The sequence below is a fragment of the Bubalus bubalis genome, chromosome 4 (genome assembly GCF_019923935.1).
Source record: "Bubalus bubalis isolate 160015118507 breed Murrah chromosome 4, NDDB_SH_1, whole genome shotgun sequence".
In the NCBI taxonomy this organism is placed as follows: domain Eukaryota; kingdom Metazoa; phylum Chordata; class Mammalia; order Artiodactyla; family Bovidae; genus Bubalus; species Bubalus bubalis.
Window position 1 is genome coordinate 32,215,918 of NC_059160.1, and position 9,653 is coordinate 32,225,570.

Below are 9,653 nucleotides of genomic sequence, written 5' to 3' on the forward strand. Positions count from 1 at the left end.
TACGTCAAGGCTGTATATTGTCACCCTGCTTATTTAACTTATATGCAGACTACATATGAGAAACGCTGGGCTGGAAGAAGCACAAGCTGGAATCAAGATTGCCAGGAGAAATATCAGTAATCTCAGATATGCAGATGACACCACACTTATGGCAGAAAGTGAAGAACTAAAGAGCCTCTTGATGAAAGTGAAAGAAGAGAATGAAAAAGTTGGCTTAAAACTCAACATTTAGAAAAGTAAGATCATGGCATCTGGTCCCATCACTTCATGGCAAATAGATAGAGAAACTGTGGCTGACTTTATTTTCTTGGGCTCTGAAGTCACTGCAGATGGAGATTGCAGCCATGAAATTAAAAGACGCTTACTCATTGGAAGCAAAGTTATGACCAACCTAGATAGCATATTCAAAAGCAGACATTACTTTGTCAACAAAGGTCCATCTAGTCAAGGCTATGGTTTTTCCAGTAATCATGTATGGATGTGAGAGTTGGACTATAAAGCAAGCTGAGTGCCAAAGAATTAATGCTTTTGAACTGTGGTGTTGGAGAAGACTCTTGAGAGTCCCTTGGACTGCAAGGAGATCCAACCAGTCCATTCTAAAGGAGATCGGTCCTGGGTGTTCATTGGAAGGACTGTTGTTGAAGCTGAAATTCCAATGCTTTGGCCACCTGATGCAAAGAGCTGAGTCATTTGAAAAGACCCTGATGCTGAGAAAGATTGAGGGCAGGAGGAGAAGGGGACGACAGAGGATCAGACGGTTGGATGGCATCACCAACTCAAAGGACATGAGTTTGGGTAAACTCCAGGAGTTGGTGATGGACAGGGAGACCTGGCATGCTGCAGTTCATGAGGTTGCAAAGAGTCGGACATGACTGAGCAACTGAACACACGCATGCAAAAATTTTCATGATGTAGAGAAAGATATAAAGACAAAAACATCCTTTATACTCTTTCCTTAGACCATACAGCTTTGGGGTGCCTTGAATGTTAATGACAGTGTATCAGATCTGTCTCTTTCCAGATAAGAGAGATGGTCACATGGCCCATGTTAAAGTCTAATGTTTCAAGAGTGCTTTTCATCCATAACTTTCTCCACTTTCTGTTTTTCTGACTCAGAAAGAGAAATGATGGTTTGAGATGTTCCCTGAAGATTAGCAATTCTGTGAAAAATAAGCCAAGATTAGCAGAGTGCGGACATGTCAGTTAATGACTTCAATTATTACAGTCTTGGAGTGATGATGCATCTTTAACGAAGATGTGAGGAGAAGATAGCTGGTGAATGGCATCTGGAACTTACCTGAAAAATTTTTTGCTTGGGGTCAAATAGAGAAATAAGTAAGAGATTGATGTCATTCTTAGCATAGGATACTTTTGTTTTAAAGCTTCATTATATAACAAGCTAAAACATAATAGTTCTTTCAAACACTTTTTATGGTAAAAATCATAATGAACAGAATCAAAGACTCATTTCAGCTCTTTTCTCTTCTCACCTACGATGTAGCCTATCCACAGAGAAGAATATATATATGGGTTCATCACATGGTGATGGTAACTGAAATCACAGAAACAGTGTCTAGGAGAAAATATGTTCCTTGCTCTTTGGGTGCTTCATACCATTTTTTTTTTAATCATTCTCTTTTACGTGGTTACAAAAGTCACAATATTTTTGCTTAAAACATTTGATCCTCTGCATAATATAATGGAAACTTAGGGAAAGCTTTGGATTTCCAATATTCTAAACAACACACAAACTCCAAAGCATGAATAGATAATTTACTCACTCTGTAAAATTTAGAAACTGATCTAGAAACTCAGCTGACTTAAGCTGGGGAAGAGCCTGTCTAGAGCTTTTGATCAGATTCCTCACTTAGGATATTCCAAAAATCCTTTCTCATTCTATCTTGCTCCTCTTTCATATATCTTTTTCTTATGGAAAAAACAAAATCAATGCCCCAATGTTCCAGATAGCTGGCACCTGAATTTAATGTGCCACAAAAAAAGTGGATAGTTTTTTAAAATTAAACTTTGAATTTTAAGGTGAAATTTGTAGGTTCGCATGCAGTTGTAAGAGTAACAAAGAGATCCCATGCACCCTTTACCCAGTTTCCCCCAATAGTAAGTTGTTGTTTAGTCACTAAGTCATCGCCAACCCTTTACAATCCCGTGACTGCAGCGCATCAGGCTCCCCTGTTCTTCACTATCTCCAGGAGTTTAGTAGATTCATGCCCATCGAGTCAGTAGTATGCTATCCAGTCTTCTCATCCTCTGTCACCCCCTTTTCTTCCTGCCCTCGATCTTTCCCAACATCAGGGTCTTTTCCAATAGTAAGTAGCACCTTACAAAACTCTAGTGCAATAATACAGACATCACTGGATATTGTTAGCGCTCCAAAAAAATTTTTTTATTGTTATTTAATGGTTTAGCTAAATTAGCCCAAAATGAACTCACAGGCCAGCAAGGATAACCCAACCATGCTAACACTTGCCACCATCATTGTCTAACCTTGGAAATTCAGAGTCATGCTGGAAGAATTGGATTTAGTCATATAAATCACAATGAATGAAACTAATTATGTAATTGTGAATAATTCAAGTTTAATTCCATTAAAGAAAGGGTTCTCTTTGAGAATGTGGGGGAAAGTACAAAGAAAAACTTTAGATGTTCTTTGTTTGTTGGGTTCTTTTCAAAATATACTCCCCATTCTGATAAACTTTCATGGATAGTGGTATGGTTGACAAAATTCTCAAATGGTCCCCAAATATCCCACTGACAGGTTGTGCATTACCTGATAATCCCTGGGACTGTGACTCTGATGAATTTTCCTCTTGTGATTATGTTGTTACAGGAAGAGGTAACCTTAAGTTAGGGAGATTATCTGGATGGACCTGAACTAATTATATCGAATCTTTAAAAGTAGAGCATTTTTGGGCTTCCCTGGTGATCTAGTGGTTAAGAATCCACCTTACAATGCAGGGGACACTGGTTCCACCCCTGGTGCAGGAAGATTCCACCTGCGTCGGGGCAAGTAAGTCCATGTACCAAAACTACGGCAGCAACTACTGAAGCCAGGGTGCCCTAGAGCCATCTCTGCAACAAGAGAAGCCACCACAATAAAAAGAGCAAACACCACAACTGGAGAGTAGCCCCTGCTTGCCACAACTAGAGGAAAGCCCACATGCAGCAACGAAGAGCCAGGGCAGTCAATAATCAATAAATAAATGTAAATGTGGTGGTTTAGTGGCTAAGTTGTAACCAACTCTTGTGACCCCATGAACTGTAGCCCACCAGGCTCCTCTGTCCATGGGATTTTCCAGGCAAGAATATTGGAGTGGGTTTTCATTTCCTTTTCCAGGGGATCTTCCTGACCCAGGGATTGCAGGAAGATTTATTTATATTTAAATATAAATAAATTTTTTTTAAAGTAGAGCATTTTCTCTGGCTAGTTGAAGAAGGGGACATTTGAGAACTGTCTGGCTTCCCATGTTGTGAAGTGGTAATGGTGGCCATGCAGAAGCGGGCTAAGGGCAGCCTCTAGTTCCTGGGAATAGCTCCTGGCTGACAGCCAGGAAGCAAAGGGGACCTCAGTCTTAGAAGAACCACAAGGAACTGAATGTGGCCAACTACACCAATGAACTTGGAAGTTAATTTTCCCCTAGAGCCCCCAGGCAAAAATCTCAGTCCATATGATGCTTTGATTTCAGGTTCGTAATATCCTGAACAGAAAGCCTGGCCACACCATGCTGGCCATCTGGTGACACAGAAGATGCAAAAGAAACTTGGATGACTCTGTAATGCTGCTGCTAAGTTGCTTCAGTCGTGTCCGCCTCTGTGTGACCCCATAGACGGCAGCCCACCAGGCTCCTCTGTCCATGGGATTCTCCAGGCAAGAACACTGGAGTGGGTTGCCATTTCCTCCTCCAATGCCAAAGAACACTCAAACTACTGCACAATGGCACTCATCTCACACGCTAGTGAAGTAATGCTCAAAATTCTCCAAGGCAGGCTTCAGCAATATGTGAACCATGAACTTCCTGATGTTGAAGCTGGTTTTAGAAAAGGCAGAGGAACCAGAGATCAAATTGCCAACATCTACTGGATCATAGACAAAGCAAGAGATGTCCAGAAAAACATCTATTTCTGCTTTATTGACTATGCCAAAGCCTTTGACTGTGTGGATCACAATAAACTGTGGAAAATTCTGAAAGACATGGGAATACCAGACCACCTGACCTGCCTCTTGAGAAATCTGTATGCAGGTCAGGAAGCAACAATTAGAACTGGACATGGAACAACAGACTGATTCCAAATAGGAAAAGGAGTACGTCAAGGCTGTATATTGTCACCCTGCTTATTTAACTTCTATGCAGAGCACATCATGAGAAACGCTGGACTGGAAGAAGCACAAGCTGGAATCAAGCTTGCTGGGAGAAATATCAATCACCTCAGATATGCAGATGACACCACCCTTATGGCAGAAAGTGAAGAGGAACTAAAGAGCCTCTTGATGAGAGTGAAAGAGGAGAGTGGAAAAAGTTGGCTGAAAGCTCAACATTCAGAAAACGAAGATTATGGCATCCAGTCCCATCACTTCATGGGAAGTGGATGGGGAAACAGTGGAAACAGTGTCAGACTTTATTTTTCTGGGCTCCAAAATCACTACAGATGGTGACTGCAGCCATGATATTAAAAGACGCTTCCTCCTTGGAAGGAAAGTTATGACCAACCTAGATAGCATATTCAAAAGCAGAGACATTACTTTGCCAACAAAGGTTCGTCTAGTCAAGGCTATGGTTTTTCCAGTGGTCATGTATGGATGTGAGAGTTGGACTGTGAAGAAGGCTGAGTGCCAAAGAATTGATGCTTTTGAACTGTGGTGTTGGAGAAGACTCTTGAGAGTCCCTTGGACTGCAGGGAGATCCAACCAGTCCATTCTGAAGGAGGTCAGCCCTGGGATTTCTTTGGAAGGAAAGATGTTAAAGCTGAAACTCCAGTACTTTGGCCACCTCACGCGAAGAGTTGACTCATTGGAAAAGACTCTGATGGTGGGAGGGATTGGGGGCAGAAGGAGAAGGGGACGACAGAGGATGAGATGGCTGGATGGCATCACTGACTGGATGGACGTGAGTCTGAGTGAACTCCAGGAGTTGGTGATGGACAGGGAGGCCTGGTGTGCTGCGATTCATGGGATCGCAAAGAGTCGGACACGACTGAGCGACTGAACTGAACTGAATGCATGAAAGTGAAAAGTCAAAGTGCAGTTGCTCGATCGTGTCCGACTCTTAGCGACCCCATGGACTGCAGCCTATCAGGCTCCTCCATCCACGGGATTTTCCAGGCAAGAGTACTGGAGTGGGGTGCCATTGCCTGACTCTATAATAATCCATCGCAATTTAGTAATGATCACCCCCTTTGAGAATTTGCATACTAACATTACATTATGAAGCTAGAGGATAACAAAGATTTATGACAAAAGGAAAATAGGAATAAATAAATTGCCATGTGGCCCTGACTCATGTTGAAATCATATTCAGAGGTAGCAAGCCCAGCCCAGCCACATTCAATTCATTATTGTCACAAATAAAAATGTCCGGTCTCGGGCACATAGGTTATGTCTAAGCATGTGTCTTACTATGTAAGAAATTTAGAAACACCTGTTAAACCTCAAATTACTTAATAATTTCACTGCCTCTTGCTTTGATGCTTCATTTGTTTCCTTGCGCAAAGCAGATTTCTCGTAGTTGTCAAGGCAACCACCGCCTCCATCTGTATTCATGGGGTATTTAGGAAAAAGCCCACTTCTTGCCTGTTTAATTTTTATCTTTTTTTCAGGCTAGGAATACAAATATAGCTGAATTGTAAACTTAATAGCCATGACACATGATTTAATATGACCATCAGTTCAGTTCAGTTCAGTCGCTCAGTCGTGTCTGACTCTTTGTGACCCCATGAACCGCAGCACGCCAGGCCTCCCTGTGCAACACCAACTCTCAGAGTCCACTCAAACCCATGTCCATTGTGTCGGTGATGCCATCCAACCGTCTGATCCTCTGTTGTCCCCTTTTCCTCCTGCCCTCAATCTTTCCCAGCATCAGGGTCTTTTCAAATGAGTCAGCTCTTCGCATCAGGCTGCCAAAGCACTGGAGTTTCAACTTCAGCATCAGGCCCTCCAATGAACACCCAGGACTGGTTGGATCTCCTTGCAGTCCAAGGGACTCTCAGGAGTCTTCTCCAACACCACAGTTCAAAAGCATCAACTCTTCGGCGCTCAGCTTGCTTTATAGTCCAACTCTCACATCCATACATCATTACTGGAAAAACCATAGCCTTGACTAGACGGACCTTTGTTGGCAAAGTAATGTCTCTGCTTTTGAATATGCTATCTAGGTTGGTCATAACTTTCCTTCCAAGGAGGAAGCGTCTTTTAATTTCATGGCTGCAATCACCATCTGCAGTGATTTTGGAGCTCAGAAAAATAAAGTCTGACACTGTTTCCCCATCTATTTGCCATGAAGTGATGGGACCAGATACCATGAGCTTAGTTTTCTGAATGTTGAGCTTTCAGCCAACTTTTTCACTCTCCTTTTTCACTCGCATCAAGAGGCTCTTTAGTTCCTCTTCACTCTGCCATAAGGGTGGTGTCATCTGCACATCTGAGGTTGTTGATATTTCTCCTGGCAATCTTGATTCCAGCTTGTGCTTCTTCCAGCCCAGCGTTTCTCATGATGTACTCTGCATAGAAGTTAAATAAGCAGGGTGACAATATACAGCCTTGACATACTCCTTTTCCTATTTGGGACTAGTCTGTTGTTCCATGTCCAGTTCTAACTGTTGCTTCCTGACCTGCATCCAGGTTTCTCCAGAAGCAGGACAGGTGGTCTGGTATTCCCATGTCTTTCAAAATTTTCCACAGTTTATTGTGATCCACACAGTCAAAGGCTTTGGCATAGTCAATAAAGCAGAAATAGATGTTTTTCTGGAACTCTCTTGCTTTTTCCATGATCCAGCGGATGTTGGCAATTTGATCCCTGGTTCCTCTGCCTTTTCTAAAACCAGCTTCAACATCAGGAAGTTCACAGTTCACATATTGCTGAAGCCTGGCTTGGAGAATTTTGAGCATTACTTTACTAGTGTTTGAGATGAGTGCAATTTTGCTGTAGTTTGAGCATTCTTTGGCATTGCCTTTCTTTGGGATTGGAATGAAAACTGACCTTTTCCAGTCCTGTGGCCACTGCTGAGTTTTCCAAATTTGCTGGCATATTGAGTGCAATACTTTCACAGCATCATCTTTCAGGATTTGAAAGAGCTCAACTGGAATTCCATCACCTCCACTAGCTTTATTTGTAGTGATGCTTCCTAAGGCCCACTTGACTTCACATTCCAGGATGTCCAGCTCTAGGTGAGTGTGAGTGATCACACCATCGTGATTATCTGGGTCGTGAAGATCTTTTTTTGTAGAGTTCTTCTGTGTATTCTTGCCACTTCCTCTTAATATCTTCCTCTTCTGTTAGGTCCATACCATTTCTGTCTTTTATTGAGCCCATCTTTGCATGAAACGTTCCCTTGGTATCTCTAATTTTCTTGAAGCGATCTCTAGTCTTTAGATTGGTTCCAAATAGGGAAAGGAGTACATTGAGGCTGTATATTATCACCCTGCTTATTTAACTTATATACAGAGTACATCATGAGAAACGTTGGACTGGGTGAAGCACAAGCTGGAATAAGATTGCCGGGAGATATATCAGTAACTTCAGATATGCAGATGACACCAGCTTATGGCAGAAAGCGAAGAGGAACTAAGAACCTCTCAATGAAAGTGAAAGAGGAAAGCAAAAAAGCTGCCTTAAAACTCAACATTCAGAAAACTAAGATCATGGCGTCTGGTCCCATCACTTCATGGCAAATAGATCAGGAAACAATAGAAACAGTGAGAGATTTTATTTGGGGGAGGGGGCTCCAAAATCACTGCAGATGGTGACTGCAGCCATGAAATTAAAAGATACTTGTTCCTTGAAAGCTTTCTCTGTCCCTTTTCACTTTAATAAAACTCTGCTATGCAAAACTCTTGAGTGATTAAGCCTGGTGTCTGGCCCCAAAGCTAAATCTTCTTCGGAGATCATGAATCCAACACCATTCACCATAAGCTATCATCTTGGGGGCTCCTCCAGGATCTTCAGGACAAGGTAAGGACACTCAAGAGCTCTAGCCTCTCTGCCTTCTCAGTGTAAACATTTTCTGCTCTATTTCACTAACTGTATGGTGTGCTTGTGTGAATGAATATGATATACTCTGTATGAAGCAAGTGATGAGCCCTGCTCTGTGGTTTTGCAGTGCCTTGTAATGATTGAAGGCAGTCCCCAAAAGGGGAACCTTGTCAGGGGTTTATACCTACCTGCCAATGCCAAGAGACACTCAATGTCCCTGTGAAGAGAATGGCCAGAAATGGGTGAAGCGTGTGGACCAAACTTTCCTTTCTAGGTCAACTTTTCCTGGTCCCTTTGGCTACTTCATGATTACATGGGGAATTAGAACTACTAACCTGTCAGTTTATAGACTTTCAAGGGACTTGTGATCCATGCTGTTGCTGTGTACTTTTACTTAGACCCCATGTATGGAAGCATTTAGGCTTGCTAGTAGCCAAAAGTTACAGGAGCATGTTTGGGAAGGAAGTGGAACTCTAGCTTCAGCAACGTCTCTCTTGGTTGCCTGCCTCAGGGGCCAATGACCTGAAAGCGAATCTTTGTCATGGCTGTGCCTCTGATCTATGTGGATAGAAGCACTGCTGAAGATCGTGAGGTTTTTGAGGACACAGATCAGGAATTGCAGGATCTGGTTAGATTGCAAGTGCAATGGGCCTCTTCCTTTGGTCATGCTAGCTCTTAGAAGACCAGAGAAAGCTCTCCAGTGGCTTCTGTTTCAACTCCTTAGATATTCTTTTTGTGGAATCTGTGGACATGAACTGGAAGGATTGGCCCTAATAGCTTGAGGACAAAAATCACTTTTTCCTCGCTGGCCGACCCTTTTGCTCTCACATATGCTGGCATGGTGACACTCAGAAGGGACATCTTGGTTGTTTTTCATCCCTTTATGACTCACCATTTCTACTGCAGTCAGGACTGTACTGAGGAATGTGCACAGGCAGAGGGAAGATGGATGCTTCCCCTAGTCATCTTAGCTTGGGAAACATTACAAAAGACTACTCTGATCCACTCTGGGTGGCATCAGAGGAGGAGAAGAAATCAAACAAAGGTCTTGGTGGTAAGGAACAAAGTCAATTTGGGATGCCATGAGGTCTACCCCTGGTGCATCTCCACCCCACATCTGTGGTAGAACCAGGGGGGACGAATAAGGTACCTGCGTCCATAAGGGACAGACTAAGTCTGACCAGGGAAGGAAAGCTTTGGTGGAAAGTCTGTCTACACCCCCATCTAGGGTGGAGAGGGACGCCTCTGGTGGAAAGAAACCACAGCTGTGGATGCACTTTTTTCCTCTTACAGATGGAAGCTAGCAGTTCCAGAACCACTCCTTTATAATGTTTTTTTTTTTTAAGGGACCAGTTTGACCCAAAGTTTAAAAAAGACACACCTGCTCTTCTTCTGTGATATTGAATGTCACAGTATCCTTTAGAAGATGGGGAATGCTAGCCTGTTGAAGGG